Below are 16,485 nucleotides of genomic sequence, written 5' to 3' on the forward strand. Positions count from 1 at the left end.
ATCAGCAGATGGGCTGCAGGAATACAATGATGAAAGGTGTCCTTCAGCAATGTATTCCTCCGCCCTTGTGAGAAATAGTCCCTAGTCTCACTTGTGGCCCTGCTGTGTGGGAAATTTCCCACACAGCTTTGCATTTAGTGAGACCCTGAACTCAGGTAATCTCAGTGATGCACTGCAGAAGCCATTGTCTCCTGTCAGTGTGTCACTGAAGGCCTGTAGAGCAGTCACATCACCCGATGTCACTGTTCTATAAGGGAGATCATCGTGGGACATTCGTTATTAATTGAACTACGGCAGAACGATAGTATACAGTTGGTTTATTATTTAAATTTTTTTGCAGGTGATCAAGTATGGTAAGTATGTTTAATTTAAGAATATTAAAATACTTTTTTCTGGCTGTGTCTTTTTTTTAACCCTTTCACTACTATTAGATTTGTAATGGATAGGCGTCTTATTGACACCTCTCCATTATTAACTGAGCTTAATGTCACTTTACAATAGCAAGGTGACATTACCCCTTATTACCTCATATCCCACCGCTAAAGGGGAGTGGGAAGAGAGGGGCTAAGTGCCAGAATTGGCGCATCTTACAGATGCACCATTTCTGTGGCAGCTGGGGGCTGGTATTTGTAGCTGGGGGGCCAATAACCATGGCACCGATCTAGGTTATGAGTATCAGCCCGCAGCTATCTGCGTAGCCTTTCTGGCTATTAAATATAGGGGGACCCAACGTCATTTTTTTGGGGGGAGAACCCTAATTTAATAGCCAGTAGTGTTGAGCATTCCGATACCGCAAGTATCAGGTATCGGCCGATACTTGCGGTATCAGAATTCCGATACCGAATTCCGATACTTCCCGCGTATCGGATACCGGAATCGGAAGTTCCCAGAATTCAAACTGCACGCAGCAGCCAATGAGGAATGAATGGAAGTGTGGGCACATCCTGTTTAGCATGGTGGGCATGTAAGTACTGGCAAGGCTGTGATTGGCTGCTGAAATGATGTCACTCTGCACCATAAAAAACGCTGCCGCCATTTTGCGCTCACTCTGCTGTGATTTCAGTTAGGGACAGGACGCTGTGTTCTAACTGAGGGCCAGTTGAGATAGCTAATTGCTTTATTTTGCTTTTCCAAGGCTAATTTAGCAAACGCTGTGTTCACTGTTCAGTTCACCTTGCTCTTGCCTTGCAGCGCTGTTTTAACAGCGTTCTGCAAGGTCTCTGTGTGTGTGTGTGTGCAGCTCACTCTGTAGTCTGTGTGCAGCCATATACCAGGTTGTATTCAGCTCAGGGGGGGTTCACACTGCCTCACACAGTTCTATCTATTGTCCTTTTTTGCTCATAGTGCAGCCTGCTGCACATTTTCTCTAAAATTTCCTAGTAGTGTCTTTCCACCCGTCTCCAGCCAAATAGTGGAAAAACACTAGATAGGATAACCTAGAGGGGGGTTTTTGGGCCTTGCAGCGCCGTTTACGGCTGTCTGCACGGTCTCCATGTGAGCGCAGCTCGCCCTGTAGTCTGTGTGCAGCCACAGCCGGTTGTATTCAGCTCAGGGTTTGTCACTGCCTCATACTGTAAAATAACTTGTCCTTTTTTCAAATAGTGCAGCCTGTTGAAAATTTTTTTAAAAATTTCCTATTAGTGTCTTTCCACCCGTCTCCAGCAAAATAGTGGAAAAACACTAGATAGGATAACCTAGATGAGGGTTTTTGGGCCTTGCAGCGCCGTTTACGGCTGTCTGCACGGTCTCCGTGTGAGCGCAGCTCGCCCTGTAGTCTGTGTGCAGCCACAGCCGGTTGTATTCAGCTCAGGGTTTGTCACTACCTCATACCGTTAAATAACTTGTCCTTTTTTTCAACTAGTGCAGCCTGTTTAAAAAATTTTTAAAAAATTCCTATTAGTGTCTTTCCACCCATCTCCAGCTAAATAGTGGAAAAACACTAGATAGGATAACCTAGAGGAGGGTTTTTGGGCCTTGCAGCGCCGTTTACGGCTGTCTGCACGATCTGCGTGTGAGTTAAACTCGCTCTGTAGCCCGATCTGCACAAAAAAAAAAGTAAAGATCACCAAACACCACTTAACACTTGTGTAGCCCACATTTTATCAATAATAACGTCTAGTCCACACTTTACAACATTAGTGTTTCTTACACCTGTTAGGAGGAGCATTTCAGGAATAAGCACACTAAGGCCTTAGTACTTTTCTGCTTATCTTTATCTGTCAACCAAGATGAAGATGGCAGGGAGTAAGGGGCGTGGGCGTGGGCGCGGAGCAGGGAGAGGAGCAGGGAGAGGACGTGTTGATTCTGTGCCTGCTGCGGGCACCGGTGACTCGTCATCACTCAGTTTCAGCAGGGAGCAGTCCTTCATGTGCAGCTTTGTCGGAGAGCGCCGTGCACCGCTGCTGCGTGAAGATCAAATTGAAGCCATTGTCGGATGGATGGCAGCTAACGCATCGGCATCGACTTCAATTAGTGCCACATCCTCTCAGGCACAGACCACTGGAGAGCAGCCATCTGTCTCTTCACCACCTGCCAAATTGGCCAGGCAGTCAGAGAGCCCAGGACAGGAGCCGTCTCTACTTCTGTTCTCTGAATCTCTTGGCTTGGAAACAGGGGGCCAGCCAAGCAGTATTGGAGAAATGGAAGAAGAGGCAGTGTGCAGTGATGCCCAACAGCTTTGTCTTTCTGACTCTGAAGAGGCGGGTGGGTCAGTGCCTGCGGTGACCACAGCGCAGTACGCATCTGATGATGAAACTCAGGTGCCGCTTTCTGATGCGTACTGTGCTGCCGAGACTACCCAGGAGGAGCAGTTGGTGGCAGAGGGTAGTGGAGATGATGAGGTCCTTGACCCATCGTGGCGTGAGGAACAGGAAGGTGGTGGGAGCAGCTCAGAGGAAGAGATTCCCCTAACGGGCCAAAGAGGGAGAGGGAGGGGGAAGACTGCGGAGCCTGTAGCCTCCACTTTGGCACCCGTTAGGAGCCTGTCTCTTTCAAAAGCCAAAAAGGGCACTCCCAAGACTTGCAGTGCCTGGTCCTTTTTTGACACAGTTGCAGATGACATTTGTTTTGTCAAATGCAAGCTGTGTCATCAGAAAGTCAAAAGAGGTAAAAGTGTCAGCAACCTCAATACCACAAATATGTGGAAACATGTGCGGAACAGGCACGCGGTGGAGTTACAAAAACACACTGAAGACCTAGGCCAACCAACAGCGGCAGCTACCACCTCTTCAGCTCGTGTTGCCTCTTCTTCCAGCTCACGCACAGCTGGTTCGGCTTCCTCCTTGGATCGCCATGGAAGAACCTCTGGCACTGTTGTCCAGAGACCTAGTGTAATTCCACCCACAGCACCACGTTCCCAGTCATCCTCACACTCCCAGCCTAGTCTACAGCCATCGGTAGTACAGGCATGGGAGAAAAGGCGGGCATTCTCAGCAAACCACCCCCGAGCACAGGCTCTGAATGCAGGCATTGCCAAACTTCTGTCGCTGGAAATGCTCTCATTCAGGCTGGTGGAGACTGACAGCTTCCGTGACTTTATGGCATTGGCAGTCCCACAGTACAAGGTGCCCAGCCGCTTTTACTTCAGCAGGCAAGCCGTCCCTGCCCTGCACAAGCATGTGGAGGGACAAATAAAACACGCGCTACTGAACGCCGTCAGTAGCAAGGTCCACCTCACCACTGATGCGTGGACCAGTCAACATGGACAGGGGCGATACCTTTCCGTCACTGCCCATTGGGTTAATGTGGTTGAGCCGGGTACAGACCGTGCGAGTGGCGCAGGACGTGTCCTGCCCACTCCAAGGATTGCAGGAATCCAGTCTGTACGCATTGACTCCTCCTCTTACACCAGTTCCTCAGATTCCTCGCTGCAGGATCCGTCACAGTCCACCTCCACATGGACCCGTGAACGTTTACCTGTTACGACTGACATGAGCACAGCCGTGGCCAAACGTCAGCAGGCCGTCTTGAAATTAGTTTATTTGGGGAATCGAAGCCACACAGCGCAGGAGCTCTGGAATGCCCTAAAGCAGGAGAGCGATGTGTGGTTTGTGCCAGCGAATCTCCAGCCAGGCATGGTAGTGTGTGACAATGGCCGAAATCTGGTGGCAGCTTTAGCCCTTGGCAACCTCACTCACATCCCATGTCTGGCACATGTGCTCAATTTGGTTGTGCAGAGTTTTCTGAGGGACTATCCGGATCTTGATACACTTCTGCACAAGGCCCGCCTAGAGTGTGCTCACTTGCGGCGTTCCAGCTTGGCAAGATCCCGTATTGCTGCTCTGCAGCGTCGGTTTCGCCTTCCTGAACATCGCATCATATGTGACCTACCTATCAGGTGGAATTCCACGTTACATATGTTGGAGCGGTTGGGTGAGCAGCAGCAAGCAGTAATGGAGTACCAGCTGCATCAGGCGCAAAAAAGTCGCAGTCAGCGCCGATCAGACTTCACAACCACAGAGTGGGCCACTATGAAGGACGTCTGCCAGGTTTTGCGTCCTTTCGATTATTCCACGCGGATGGCAAGTGCAGATGATGCACTAGTCAGCATGACTGTCCCCCTTATCTGCCTGCTTCAAGAAACCCTGCAAGGGATAAGGGATGATGTGGAAGAGGTGGAGGATGAGGAATCACCTTTTCCATCAGCTTCTGGACAGTCAGCGCCACGTGGTTCTTCACAAATGGGTCGGCAGGGGACCCTTTGTGAGGAGGATGAGGAGGAGTCAATGGACGAGGAAGAGCTACGTCCAGAGGAGGGAGTTACACCATTGTCCAGTGGTCAGTGTGTACAGCGAGGGTGGGGTGATGAAGAGCGGGCAGAGATCATGTCTCAAGCAGGGGACAGCGTTTCTGGGCCAGTTGGCAGTCTGCAGCACATGGTTGATTTCATGTTGCAGTGCCTGAGAGACGACCGCCGCATCGACCACATTCTCAAAGTGCCTGATTATTGGGTGTACGCCCTCCTCGATCCTCGCTACCGTGACAACGTCCAAAACCTCATTCTGGCGTTGACACGGGAGCGTAAAATGCGGGAGTACCACGACACACTGGTGAATTCCATCATCTTCTCCAGTCCAACTGAGAGGAGTGCTGCTAGTGCTTTACAAAGCAGCTCAGTGCGTCGAGGCAGTGGAGGAGGCTCTGCACATAGAGGGAGCAGAAGCAGTGCCTCTTCCTAAGGCAAGCCCAGTATGGCACAACTGTGGCAAACTTTTGTGTGCCCGCCCCAAATGTCAACACCATCACCGGCGGCTCCAGTCAGCAGGAGGCAACGGTTCCGTCAGATGGTGACAGACTACATGGCTTGCCCTCTTACTGTACTCCCAGACGGCTCTTCCCCGTTCAAGTTTTGGGTCTCTAAGCTGGATACATGGCCAGAGCTAAGCCAGTATGCATTGGAGGTGCTGGCTTGCCCTGCGGCTAGTGTCTTATCGGAACGTGTCTTTAGTGCCGCAGGTGGTGTACTAACAGACCGTCGCATGCGACTATCCTCTGATAATGTTGACCGGCTTACTTTCCTGAAAATGAACCAGGCCTGGATCTCGCAGGAATTTGCCACTCCTCTGCCTGATTAATTAATTGGGTGTCATCCAGGTCTCCTGATGTGTTCATCTTTCTACCACCTGAACTGCTATTCCTGGGCTCCAACACCGCCAGTTGCGGCTCAGAAGTGCAGGCTGCACAGTCAAAACATACGACCCAGTGATATTGGGTTTCAGTAACGTCAGCTGATCCCCAGCTGTGTAGCCGGCAATGTGTCCTGCGACCGCCACGCTGGCACAACAACCTAAATGTAAGGGAACCTGTCCCCCCCCCTCGGCGTTTGTTACTGAAAGAGCCATCTTGTGCAGCAGTAATGTTGCACAAGGAAAAGGTAGCTCTTTTAGTTTAGCTCCTTGCACACGCAGAACTTAACACTTATAAAATGTGTTCACTGATACCGTTATACCGTCCCGGAGCTGGGACTTTCCTTCATAATGTGACGCAGCACAGCCGTCATTCCTACCCCCTTGGTGCCATGAGCTGCCTCCTCAGCGTTGTTTTAAGCTGTCACGGAGCCTGCGCTGTTCTGTTATCCCCTGGCCATGGCCAGTTTGCGCTGCCTGTCTTCTGACATAATTTGGTGTCAGGATGGCTGCGCCTGTGCGCCCGCGCTGCCCGAGAACCCGCCTCGCAGTGTCTTCTGATTGAATCACACTGCGAGCCTGGGATCCATGGGCATGCGCAGTGCATATCTTCACCTCGGGCTCTCGCCCATCTCCCTCCACCTTCTTTAGACTGTGCGCCGTCAGCTGATCCCTAATAGCATGCCACGGCCGTGACGCCGCACAGTCTGAAGAAGAGGGAAGGAGGGGCGTGAGAGGCGAGGATATGCACTGTGCATGCCCATGGATCCAAGGCCCGCAGTGGGATTACATTAGACGACACTGCGAGGTGAGATCTGGAGCAGCGTGGACGCACAGGCACTGACAGCCTGACACCAAATTATGTCAGAAGACAGGCAGCGCAAATTGGGCATGGCCAAGGGATAACAGACCAGCGCAGGCTCCGTGACAGCTTAAAACAACGTTGAGGAGGCAGCGAACGGCACCAAGAGGATAGGAATGACAGCTGTGCTGCATCCCATTACGAAGGAAATTCCCACGTCCGGGACGGTTTTACGGTATAAGGGGACACATTTTTAGTGTTTACTTCTGTGTTTGCAAGGAGCATAATTAAAAGAGCAACCTTTTCCTTTTGCATCCTTAGTGCTGCACAAGATGGCTCTTTCAGCTACAAACGTCTTGGGGGGGGTTAAAGGTTCCCTTTCAACTTGCTCCAATCAGGCTTCGGCCTAAACTCTGTTCCTCTGCTCCTCCTGCTGTCCCTGGGCTCTAACACCGCCAGTTGGTGCCTGGAAGTGCTGTGTGCACAGTCAACAGTCGCTCCTCTGTTATTGGGGTTCAGTAACGTCAGCTGATCCCCAGCTGTGTGTGCGGCAATACCTTCAATCTGCTCCTCCTGCTGTCCCTGGGCTCTAACACCACCAGTTGGTGCCTGGAAGTGCTGTGTGCACAGTCAACAGTCGCTCCTCTGTTATTGGGGTTCAGTAACTTCAGCTGATCCCCAGCTGTTTGTGCGGCAATACCTCCAAACTGCTCCTCCTGCTGTCCCTGGGCTCTAACACCGCCAGTTGGTGCCTGGAAGTGCTGTGTGCACAGACAACAGTCGCTCCTCTGTTATTGGGGTTCAGTAACGTCAGCTGATCCCCAGCTGTGTGTGCGGCAATACCTCCAATCTGCTCCTCCTGCTGTCCCTGGGCTCTAACACCGCCAGTTGGTGCCTGGAAGTGCTGTGTGCACAGTCAACAGTCGCTCCTCTGTTATTGGGGTTCAGTAACGTCAGCTGATCCCCAGCTGTGTGTGCGGCAATACCTCCAATCTGCTCCTCCTGCTGTCCCTGGGCTCTAACACCACCAGTTGGTGCCTGGAAGTGCTGTGTGCACAGTCAACAGTCGCTCCTCTGTTATTGGGGTTCAGTAACTTCAGCTGATCCCCAGCTGTGTGTGCGGCAATACCTCCAAACTGCTCCTCCTGCTGTCCCTGGGCTCTAACACCGTCAGTTGGTGCCTGGAAGTGCTGTGTGCACAGTCAACAGTCGCTCCTCTGTTATTGGGGTTCAGTAACGTCAGCTGATCCCCAGCTGTGTGTGCGGCAATACCTCCAATCTGCTCCTCCTGCTGTCCCTGGGCTCTAACACCGCCAGTTGGTGCCTGGAAGTGCTGTGTGCACAGTCAACAGTCGCTCCTCTGTTATTGGGGTTCAGTAATGTCAGCTGATCCCCAGCTGTGTATCCGGCAACTAAAATGTAAGGGGACCTGTCCCCCCCCTAGGCGTTTGTTACTGAAAGAGCCACCTTGTGCAGCACTAATACTGCACAAGGAAAAGGTCGCTCTTGAAATTATGCTCCTTGGAAACGCTGAACTACACACTCATGTAATGTGTCCCCTCACACCGTCCAACCGTCCCGGAGGTGGGACTTTCCTTTGTAATGTGACACAGCACAGCCGTCATTCCTACCCCCTTGGCACCGTGCGCTGCCTCCTTAGCGTTGTTTGATTCCGTCATGGACCCTGCGCTGTTATGTTATCCCTTGGCCATGCACAGTTTGCGCTGCCCGTCCTCTGGCATAATTTGTTGTCGTCCTGGCTGCACCTGTGCGTCCACGCTGCCCGAAATGCCACCTCGCAGTGTCGTCTAATGTGATCCCACAGTGGGCCTGGTATCCATGGCCATGCACAGTGCATATACTAGCCTCTCACTCCCCTTCTTCACGCTTCTTCAGACTAGGCGGCGTCAGCTGATCCCTAATAGCATGCCACGGCCGTGACGCCGCACAGTCTGAAGAAGCAGGAAGTAGGTGAGTGAGAGGCGATGATATGCACTGCGCATGCCCATGGATCCCTGGCCCGCAGTGGGATTACATTAGATGACACTGCGAGGTTGATCTCGGGCAGCTTTGACGCACAGGCACTGCCAGCCTGACACCTAAATGTTGTCAGAAGACGGGCACCGCTAACTGTGCATGGCCAAGGGATAACATTACAGCGCGGGCTCCGTGACAGAACCAAACAACGTTGAGGAGGTGGCGCACGGCACCAAGGGGGTTGGAATGACGGCTGTGCTGTGTAACATAGTAACATAGTAACATAGTTAGTAAGGCCGAAAAAAGACATTTGTCCATCCAGTTCAGCCTATATTCCATCATAATAAATACCCAGATCTACGTCCTTCTACAGAACCTAATAATTGTATGATACAATATTGTTCTGCTCCAGGAAGACATCCAGGCCTCTCTTGAACCCCTCGACTGAGTTCGCCATCACCACCTCCTCAGGCAAGCAATTCCAGATTCTCACTGCCCTAACAGTAAAGAATCCTCTTCTATGTTGGTGGAAAAACCTTCTCTCCTCCAGACGCAAAGAATGCCCCCTTGTGCCCGTCACCTTCCTTGGTATAAACAGATCCTCAGCGAGATATTTGTATTGTCCCCTTATATACTTATACATGGTTATTAGATCGCCCCTCAGTCGTCTTTTTTCTAGACTAAATAATCCTAATTTCGCTAATCTATCTGGGTATTGTAGTTCTCCCATCCCCTTTATTAATTTTGTTGCCCTCCTTTGTACTCTCTCTAGTTCCATTATATCCTTCCTGAGCACCGGTGCCCAAAACTGGACACAGTACTCCATGTGCGGTCTAACTAGGGATTTGTACAGAGGCAGTATAATGCTCTCATCATGTGTATCCAGACCTCTTTTAATGCACCCCATGATCCTGTTTGCCTTGGCAGCTGCTGCCTGGCACTGGCTGCTCCAGGTAAGTTTATCATTAACTAGGATCCCCAAGTCCTTCTCCCTGTCAGATTTACCCAGTGGTTTCCCGTTCAGTGTGTAATGGTGATATTGATTCCCTCTTCCCATGTGTATAACCTTACATTTATCATTGTTAAACCTCATCTGCCACCTTTCAGCCCAAGTTTCCAACTTATCCAGATCCATCTGTAGCAGAATACTATCTTCTCTTGTATTAACTGCTTTACATAGTTTTGTATCATCTGCAAATATCGATATTTTACTGTGTAAACCTTCTACCAGATCATTAATGAATATGTTGAAGAGAACAGGTCCCAATACTGACCCCTGCGGTACCCCACTGGTCACAGCGACCCAGTTAGAGACTATACCATTTATAACCACCCTCTGCTTTCTATCACTAAGCCAGTTACTAACCCATTTACACACATTTTCCCCCAGACCAAGCATTCTCATTTTGTGTACCAACCTCTTGTGCGGCACGGTATCAAACGCTTTGGAAAAATCGAGATATACCACGTCCAATGACTCACCGTGGTCCAGCCTATAGCTTACCTCTTCATAAAAACTGATTAGATTGGTTTGACAGGAGCGATTTCTCATAAACCCATGCTGATATGGAGTTACACAGTTATTCTCATTGAGATAATCCAGAATAACATCCCTCAGAAACCCTTCAAATATTTTACCAACAATAGAGGTTAGACTTACTGGCCTATAATTTCCAGGTTCACTTTTAGAGCCCTTTTTGAATATTGGCACCACATTTGCTATGCGCCAGTCCTGCGGAACAGACCCTGTCGCTATAGAGTCACTAAAAATAAGAAATAATGGTTTATCTATTACATTACTTAGGAAATTACAAAGGAAAGTCCCACTTCCGTGACGGTTTTACGGTGTGAGGGGACACATTATATGAGTGTGTACTTCAGCGTTTGCAAGGAGCATAATTTTAGGAGCCACCATTTTCCATGTGCAGTATTACTGCTGTACAAGATGGCTCTTTCAGCAACAAATGTCGGGGGGGGGGGTAAAGGTTCCCTTTCAACTTGCTCCACTGCAGGCTGCGGCCTACACTCTGCTCCTCTATGATTCCCTGGGTTTCAACACTGTCAGTTGCCACCTGGAAGTGTTGTCTGCACAGAAAAAACACTAGCTGATGTGTCAGTGGGGTTCAGCACCGCCAGCTGTTCCCCTGCTGTGTAGTTGGCAACGTGTCCAGCACAAGCCACACTGGCACAACCGAACAAAAGCTGCCACCAGTGCAGGCTTCGGCCTACACTCTGCTCCTCTCCTCCTCCTGCTGACCCTGGGCTCTAACACCGCTAGTTTTTGCCCGGAAGTGCTGGCTGCACAGAGAAAAACACCCGCCATTGTGTCAGTAGGGTTCAGCACCGCCAGCTGTTCCCCTGCTGTGTAGCCGGCATCGTGTCCAGCACAAGCCACGCTGGCACAACAGACCAAAAGCTGCCACCAGTGCAGGCTTCGGCCTACACTCTGCTCCTCTCCTCCTCCTGCTGACTCTGGGCTCTAACACCGCCAGTTTTTGCCCGGACGTGCTAGCTGCACAGAGAAAAACACCAGCCAATGTGTTAGTGGGGTTCAGCACCGCCAGCTGTTCCCCTGCTGTGTAGCCGGCAACGTGACCTGCAAACGCCACGCAGGCACCTGAACTGAAATTAAAGGGACCCTTAACCCCACCCCCAGGTGTTTCTATGTGTAACAGTCACCTTGTACAGCAGTAATGCTGCATTTGTACAAGATGGCTTACTTTTTCTCCTTGCCCACGTTGAATGTAACACGTACAAAATGTGTCTCATTACAGACCTTTACAATGTCCCTGAGGTGTGACTTTCCTTTTCAATGACACGCAGCACCCCCCTTGGTAGTGCTGCCCTTCTTCTGACATCATTGGTTGGCTGCCTGTGCCTGTGCGTCCGCCCTGCCCGACACAACCCCCCTCGTTGTCTCATATATTTTGGCTGCGAGGGTGTGATTGATGGGCATGTGCAGAGCATATGTTGGCCTGTCTTAACTCATCTCCTTCCGCCTTCTTCAGACTGTGCGGCCTCATGGCCGTGGTAGGCGATAAGGGATCAGCTGAGGCCGCCCAGTCTGAAGCAGGTTTAAGGACATGTGTGAGCGGCGAACATATTTACTGCGCAAGGCCACAAATCCCAGCTCTGCAGTGTGACTTTATTAAAAGACACTGTGGGCCTGGGATTCATGGCCATCGCTAACCGCAACGTCCGACATGAAATGAGGTCAGAAGACAGGCAGCACTAACAGCGCATGGCCAAGGGATCACAATAGCGCAGACTCCTGTACAGCAAATAACAACGCTCAGGAGGCTGCGCCCAGCACCAAGGTGTTATTTATGTGCACCTGTGCTGCGTCTCCTTAAAAAGACAAGTCACGCCTCCAATACAGTTCTACTGTACAATGGGCTAAATTGTGTACGTCTTTCATTCTGCGTGTGCAATGAGCAAAATTTAAAGAGCAACCTTTAACTTGTGGAGCATTACTGCTGCACAAGGTGTGGCTCTTCAACATTGTAACACCTGAGGGTGGGTTAAAGGTTACCTTTGAAATTGGTTCAATTAGGCTTCGGCCTACACTCTGCTCCTCCTGCAGACCCTGGGCTCTAACTACGCCAGTTGGGACCCGGAAGTGCTGGCTGCACAGAGAAAAACACCCGCCATTGTGTCAGTGGGGTTCAGCACCGCCAGCTGTTCCCCTGCTGTGTAGCCGGCATCGTGTCCAGCACAAGCCACGCTGGCACAACAGACCAAAAGCTGCCACCAGTGCAGGCTTCGGCCTACACTCTGCTCCTCTCCTCCTCCTGCTGCCCCTGGGCTATAACACCGCCATTTGTAGCCTGGAAGTGCTAGCTGCACAGAGAAAAACACCAGCCAATGTGTTAGTGGGGTTCAGCACCGCCAGCTGTTCCCCTGCTGTGTAGCTTGCAACGTGACCTGCAAACGCCACGCAGGCACCTGAACTAAAATTGAAGGGAGCCTGCCCCCCACCCCCAGGTGTTTCTATGTATAACAGCCACCTTGTACAGCAGTAATGCTGCATTTGTACAAGGTGGCTGACTTTTTCTACTTGCCCTCGTGGAACTCAACACATACAAAATGTGTCTCATTGAGACCATTCCACTGTCCCTGAGGTGTGACTTTCCTTTCTAATGATACGCAGCACCCCCCTTGGTAGCGCTTCCCATCTTCTGACATCATTGGTACACTGGCTGCGCCTGTGCGTCCGCCCTGCCTGAAACAACGCTCCTTGTTGTCTTACTTATTTTGACTGCGAGGGTGTGATTGATGGGCACGAGCAGTGCATATCTTCGCCTGTCTTTACTCATTTCCTTCCGCCTTCTTCAGACTGTGCGGCCTCATGGCCGCGGCATGCGAGAAGGGATCAGCTGAGGCCGCCCAGTCTGAAGCAGGTGTAACGACATGAGTGACAGGCGAAAAAAATTACTGCGCAAGGCCACGAATTCCAGCCCCGTAGTGTGACTTAAAGAAAAGACCCTGCGGGTCTGGGTTTCATGGCCATCGCTAACCGCACCGGCCAACATGAAATGAGGTCAGAAGACAGGCAGCGCTCACAGCGCATGGCCAAGGGATAACAAGAGCGCAGACTCCTGTACAGCAAATAACAATGCTCAGGAATCTGCGCCCAGCACCTTGGTGTAAATTTTGACCCCTGTGCTGCGTCTCCTTAAAAAGACAAGTCACGCCTCCACTACTGTTTGACAGTATAATGGGCTAAATAGTGTACGTGTTTTATTCAGCATGTGCAAGGAGCAAAATTAATAGAGCAACCTTTTACTTGTGCAGCATTAATGCTGCACAAGGTGTGGCTCTTGTACCTTGCAACACCTGAGGGGGGGTTCAAGGTTACCTTTGAAATTGGTTCTACTAGGCTTCGGCCTACACTTTGCTCCTCTCCTCCTCCTGCTGACCCTGGGCTCTAACACCGCCAGTTGGTGCCCGGAAGTGCTGGCTGCACAGAGAAAAACACCAGCCAATGTGTTAGTGGGGTTCAGCACCGCTAGCTGTTCCCCTGCTGTGTAGTCGGCAACGTGTCCAGCACAAGCCACGCTTGCACAACCGAACAAAAGCTGCCACCAGTGCAGGCTTCAGCCTACACTCTGCTCCTCTCCTCCTCCTGCTGACCCTGGGCTCTAACACCGCCAGTTTTTGCCCGGCACTGCTAGCTGCACAGAGATAAAAACACCAGCCAATGTGTCAGTGGGGTTCAGCACCGCCAGCTGTTCCACTGCTGTGTAGCCGGCAACGTGACCTGCAAACACCACGCAGGCACATGAACTGAAATTAAAGGGACCCTGCCACCCACCCCAAGGTGTTTCTATGTATAACAGCCACCTTGTACAGCAGTAATGCTGCATTTGTACAAGGTAGCTGACTTTTTCTCCTTGCCCACGTGGAACTCAACACGTAGAAAATGTGTCTCATTGAGACCATTCCACTGTCCCTGAGTTGTGACTTTCCTTTCTAATGACACGCAGCACCACCCTTGGTAGCGTTGCCCGTCTTTTGACATCATTGGTTAGCTGGCTGCGCCTGTGCGTCCGCCCTGCTCGAAACAACGCCCCTCGGTGTCTTATTTATTTTGACAGCGAGGGTGTGGTTTATGGGCATGAGCAGTGCATATGTTCGCCTGTCGTCACTCATCTCCTTCTGCCTTCTTCAGACTGTGTGGTCTCATGGCCGCGGCATGCGATAAGGGATCAGCAGAGGCCGCCCAGTCTGAAGCAGGTGTAAGGACGTGTGTGAGCGGCGAAAATATTTAATGCTCAAGGCCACGAATCCCAGCACCGCAGTGTGACTTTATGAAAAGGCACTGTGGGTCTGGGATTCATGGCCATCGTTAACCGCACCGGCCAACATGAAATGAGGTCATAAGACGGGCAGCGCTAACAGGGCATTGCCAAGGGATAACACAAGAGCGCAGACTCCTGTACAGCAAATAACAACGCTCAGGAAGCTGCGCCCAGCACCAAGGCGTTATTTGGGACACCTGTGCTGCGTCTCCTTAAAAAGACAAGTCACGCCTCTACTACTGTTTGACAGTATAATGGGCTAAATAGTGTACGTGTTTTATTCAGCGTGTGCAAGTTGCAAAATTCATAGAGCAACCTTTGACTTGTGCAGCATTAATGCTGCACAAGGTGTGGCTCTTGCACTTTGTAACACTTTAGGGGGGGTTAAATGTTTCCTTTGAAATTGGTTCAACTAGGCTTCGGCCTACACTCTGCTCCCCCTGCTTACCCTTTGCTCCAACACCGCTAGTTGGGGCTGTAGGAAGACAATCTTTAATAGGCAACGCATCCTGGTTCCAGCACCCTCAGCTGTTTCCGGGTAGTGTCAAGCTCACTGAGACGCCTATGCGTTGCCCCGTCGTGTTGCGGTCGGTTTAGCCAACTCCAGGGTGCCTCCAGTTTAGGAGCTTCCTATGTGGGCTGCGTGAATTGGTAGTCAAGGCTGGTTCTGTAGTGCCAGTAGGCCAAGCTCCCCCTGTAGGACTGTTGGTGTTCGGTAACTGCGGCTGCCTCGCGTCCTAGCTGTTCTCTCCTCTCCTGTGGACCTTCTGGTCCACCACCTGGTTCCAGCACCGTCAGCGGGTTCCAGGCCGAGCCTTTGGCTTAGGTGCCTCCTCCTGGGTATCCGAGTTCCGCCAACGCCAGGCGGTCCTTGGTAGTGCTTTTAAGCGCGGGTACCTACAGCTTAGTAACCGGGTTCCAGCACCGTCAGCTGGTCCTCGGTGCCATTGGCTCTTGCACACTGGGGCAACGCATCCGGGTTCCAGCACCGCCAGCTGGTTCCCGGCAGTGTTTTTGTCACGGGTACTCCCTCGTGCCCAGCCTAGTTCCAGCACCGTCAGCTGTTTTTGGGTACTGTCAAACTCACTGAGACACCTATGCGTTGCCCCGTCGTGTTGCGGTCGGGTTAGCCAACTCCAGGGTGCCTCCAGTTTAGGAGCTTCCTATGTGGGCTGCGTGAATTGGTAGTCAAGGCTGGTTCTGTAGGGCCAGTAGGCCAAGCTCCCCCTGTAGGACTGTTGGTGTTCGGTAACTGCGGCTGCCTCGCGGCCTAGCTGTTCTCTCCTCTCCTGTGGACCTTCTGGTCCACCACCTGGTTCCAGCACCGTCAGCTGGTTCCAGGCCAAGCCTTTGGCATAGGTGCATCCTCCTGGGTATCCGAGTTCCGCCAACGCCAGGCGGTCCTTGGTAGTGCTTTTAAGCGCGGGTACCTACAGCTTAGTAACCGGGTTCCAGCACTGTCAGCTGGTCCTCGGTGCCATTGGCTTTTGCACACTGGGGCAACGCATCCGGGTTCCAGTACCGTCAGCTGGTTTTCGGCAGTGTTTTTGTCACGGTAATCCCTCGTGCCCAGCCTGGTCCCAGCACCGTCAGCTGTTTCCGGGTAGTGTCAAGCTCACTGAGACGCCTATTTGTTGCCCCGTCGTGTTGCGGTCGGGTTAGCCAACTCCAGGGTGCCTCCAGTTTAGGAGCTTCCTATGTGGGCTGCGTGAATTGGTAGTCAAGGCTGGTTCTGTAGTGCCAGTAGGCCAAGCTCCCCCTGTAGGACTGTTGGTGTTCAGTAACTGCGGCTGCCTCACGGCCTAGCTGTTCTCTCCTCTCCTGTGGGCCTTCTAGTCCACATCCTGGTTCCAGCACCGTCAGCTGGTTCCGGGCAGAGCCTTTGGCTTAGGTGCCTCCTTCTGGGTATCCGAGTTCCGCCAACGCCAGGCGGTCCTTGGTAGTGCTTTTAAGCGCGGGCACCTACAGCTTAGTAACCGGGTTCCAGCACCGTCAGCTGGTCCTCGGTCGTGCCATTGGCTCTTGCACAGTTGGCCAACGCATCCGGGTTCCAGTACCGTCAGCTGGTTCTCGGCAGTGTCTTTTGCTCTTGTACCTTCTGCTCCCCATCCTGGTTCCAGTACCATCAGCTGGTTCCGGGCAGAGCCTTTGGCTTAGGTGCCTCCTTCTGGGTATCCGAGTTCCACCAACGTCAGGTGGTCCTTGGTTGTGCTTTTTAGCACGGGTACCTCCTGCTTAGTAACCGGGTTCCAGTAACGTCAGCTGGTCTTCGGTAGTTCCA

The sequence above is a fragment of the Ranitomeya imitator genome, chromosome 5 (assembly GCF_032444005.1).
Source record: "Ranitomeya imitator isolate aRanImi1 chromosome 5, aRanImi1.pri, whole genome shotgun sequence".
Taxonomy (NCBI): Eukaryota; Metazoa; Chordata; class Amphibia; order Anura; family Dendrobatidae; genus Ranitomeya; species Ranitomeya imitator.